Source organism: Bactrocera latifrons, unplaced genomic scaffold (assembly GCF_001853355.1).
Source record: "Bactrocera latifrons isolate USDA-ARS-PBARC rearing strain unplaced genomic scaffold, ASM185335v1 scaffold_5, whole genome shotgun sequence".
In the NCBI taxonomy this organism is placed as follows: domain Eukaryota; kingdom Metazoa; phylum Arthropoda; class Insecta; order Diptera; family Tephritidae; genus Bactrocera; species Bactrocera latifrons.
This window is the reverse complement of record NW_017537156.1, coordinates 292,209-295,709: the sequence shown is the minus strand read 5'-3', so window position 1 is coordinate 295,709 and position 3,501 is coordinate 292,209. Positions and strand designations below refer to the sequence as shown.

The 3,501-nt window shown below is 39.2% G+C and overlaps 1 protein-coding gene across 3 annotated transcripts in view; it reads right to left on the bottom strand.

Annotated features, from left to right (window-relative positions):
- LOC108973749 (mucin-19) overlaps positions 1 to 933 on the bottom strand; it is a 22,562-nt gene extending 21,629 nt beyond the window's left edge. Inside the window, exon 1 of one of the 3 annotated variants that reach the window (XM_018941217.1) lies at positions 844 to 933. The gene's annotated coding sequence lies outside the window, so the exon portion shown is untranslated. Of the gene's footprint in view, positions 1 to 565; positions 820 to 843 lie in introns of those variants that run through there. The other 2 variants (XM_018941216.1, XM_018941218.1) reach the window with 2 other exon arrangements.
- Positions 934 to 3,501: the final 2,568 nt, after the last annotated feature.

Here is a 3,501-nt window from a genome sequence, read left to right as displayed (position 1 = left end):
AAAAAATAATTAGAAATATAATAATTAGACTTCGAAAAAATAAGTTTTGTTGCACTCAAAACAAAAAAAAAATAATAATAAATACAACTTACTCAATATTAAAAATTATTACACAAGCAATTTATAGAAAAAACGGAAAACGCTTCAAGAAAATGTAAACATTAAAAAAATTGGTTTTTGTACTTAAAAGTTACATATATAATGGAAGCAAAATAAATGACGAAAAGTAAAAGAAAATTAGCTTAAACTCAAAAAATTTGTTGTTTCAAGAAAATTTATTTGTCAAAAAAAATCACAAAAACTACTACAACACATAGTATTAAAATATCGCGTATTCAGCGCGAATTTTCAAACTTGCAACACACGTAAAAAAAATTTTGCAATTACAAACAAAAAACACCAAAATCACAACACGATCGCTTTGGGTGTAACTGCGTACGGCTGCTGTTGTTGCCTTCGCCGCCACTGGACGATGCATTCCAAGGTAACACACACTCAATAAAGTCTCAAAACAATCATTTTAAGCACAAGTAAAAAACAGAAAAAAAAATAAAAACCAACTAACGGCAAACAGATCGTACGCTGTATTGGCTGAATGACTGACTAGCGAATTGGCAGGCAAACAGGCACTGGCACACTTCACGGTAATGCGCGCACTTAACAATCACTTTTGGTTTCGTTGCCAGCCGAGCAAGAAATGGCAAAATGATGAGCGCACCAAGCGCTGAAGACTCGCAAGGTCTATCACGAGCCGCAGCTAGCCAACACGACTAGACAATGGATAGCAGCAAACAACACAAGAAAATTATAGACTATCGTCTTAATTGTAGAATGAAGACTTACTACGACGGCGCACACTGGCTAGCGGCTGGTGAACTGGCGTACTGAAGTTTGAAGACTAAAATGTCTCGAGCGAACTGTAGGTTGTAGGCTGCTAGGCTGCCAGCTTGTTTGTCTGTCTGCCTGCCTGTTGGTGCCAATAACCAGTGCACAGCTGTTAAGTCGGCGGCAACAGCGAGCTGCGCAGTCGCCGCACAGTGTGAGAGGTGCGCAACTTGTTGTTGCTGTTGACCAAGAGCTTAAGCAACAAGAGTGCGCTTTATTTCTGTGCGTTTGTGTGTGTGTTTGTGTGCGTGGAGAAGAAGGAAGTTGCCGCTAATGAGCGCCAATGAGCGCAGCGCAACAACAATGCAGCTTCGTGCGCTGCGCGAACGCACACGATCATCAACACTGACTACAAGCAATTTAAGGCGCGCCAATTACCTACTACACACACCTTAATGGCTTTTAACTCGAGGCTGTTTACTATTTTCAACTGACTGCAACTACTGCGACTGCGGCATTGGCTGCGCCTGCGGTCGACGCTGTCGGCTATGCGACCATAAAAGAAGCAGGCAACAATGTCAACGGAGCTTGCCACCGATTGTCTGTTTGATATTGAATTAGTGTGCTGTACGCGCTGCCAAAAACATGCGCACGGACAAACATACATACAGACACACGTATAAGAGTTATGATAGAAAAGTAAATCACAAAAGTCGCTTGGAAATTCCCGTGTGTACTTAAAATAGAAGATTTATAACTTTTACACACTTCAAAACATATGCAAGCGCCTTGGCCTGTGCCAGGTGGAAGTGCTCTGCGCTTGGCGTACAAAAGACTTAAGCAGCGAACTCGCCAAATTGCAATCAAGCGCGAATGACAGGCGACCGCGCTCGACCGAACGCGACAAATGCCCATTTGCGCACAACAAAAGACTTAAGCAGCAAACTTGTATTGCCAACACACACACACAAGCACAGTTGTTGCAAGCTGCGCTCTCGTGCGCTCAAATTTATATATAAGGAAAGGGAATTTAATGGCAAGCCATGAAAGATGAAAAATGCAAACAAATAGTGGCAAACAAATGCACGCATACACGTATGGATTGCAGCATTTCATGCAGATCGCATGCGCTCAGCCAATATTTATCAACTTAAATGAAAGCAAACACCACGAGTGCGCGAAAATAGCAGTGGTTAGCCATAGAAGAAGAAGAAGAGGACGAAAAAAACGTTGTAGGAACAGCAGAAATTGAAGCTGAAGCCCATCGCAAAGAAAATGTAAATAAAATATGTAAACAAGAGCGTATTGCAACAGCGGCATGAGTGCGCTTTAGTTCATACGTTTTCATGTCTACAACTGTACTACATGCATACACGTAAGTATATACTATATATGTATTGATGTAAACATTTTTATATGCAAACATGCATGGCTGGAGTCTAAGGCCACGCACTGCTGGCTGTTGGTTGCTATCTTGTCTGCATTTCAGTTCAAAAATGCCAAAGTTTAATTACTATTGTGGCACTTTAACATTGTACAGCCACAGTAGCGACGGCAACGTTGGCGACTTTTCTGCAGTGGAAAGTAAAGTCTTACCGCGCTCAGTTTTTGCAAGCCAAAGTTTCGTGAATGGCATTTGATACTTGTGAAAAGCCTAAGCTGGCATAAATCCGTGCTTTGAAATGTCAATATTCAAAAGCGAATAAATTATATATGATTATTCATAATTACTGGTTATTTTCAAGTAGTTGCTTGCAGTTTTCTATTAATAAAATTTTCAAAATACGTCACAACTGCAGCTGTGAACCCAGAAAATTGGATCTTATGGAGCCAATTTAATTTAAGAAGCACACATAAAGTTTATGTCAATTCGACATTAAATAAAAGAGACTGTGTTTCATGCATGTTAAATAAGACATAAATAAATTTTTTTTTTTTAATATTTCATTTGACTGTCATTGTAAAATATTCCAAATTAAAATGCAAATTGCAGGCTTTTAGTTCTTTATCTAATTTATTACCCATCTTGTTTTTAAAAACAGTCAAGCATTCCACTCTGTTATAAAACAGAAATTTTTATCATTTTCTTTCAAAAAGCTATAGGAAAGTTGTAATCTGCAGCACCTATAACAAATACCAAACAGATTTTTCCCATTTACCATATACAAGTTTTTATGAATACGTTTGATAAGACTTTGTATTGTTAAAATTTAGTATTAAATCATTTAAAAATATTTGCTCGGGAAATATATTGCTTAGGGCGCAAGAAGTATAGGGTGTCCTTGCGGCTAATTTTTTTATACACATTTTGTTGTACATATTATATTTTTAGCTGAAGGTTTCAAGTTCGGAGTCTGTACAACCCCCCCGGTGACTCATACACTTCTGTAATATGTCGACTGGCTGTGAAAGCATAACACAAGGAGAAGATGAACCCGATTCCCCAATCGATGACGATGGAGAGGACGATCCATGGCCCGATTATGAAAAGGTTCAAATAGCAATTATCTGTTTGAAGAACAGCGGCGGGGTCGATGGCTTGCCGGCGGCAAAGAACTGATAAGAGGCATGCATAAGCTTCTTTGCAAAATATGGCCGGATGAAGCATGCCGAACGATTGGAATTTAAAGAGGCGCCAAAATCTGTCCAACTTACTGTGAGATAAGCATCATTAAT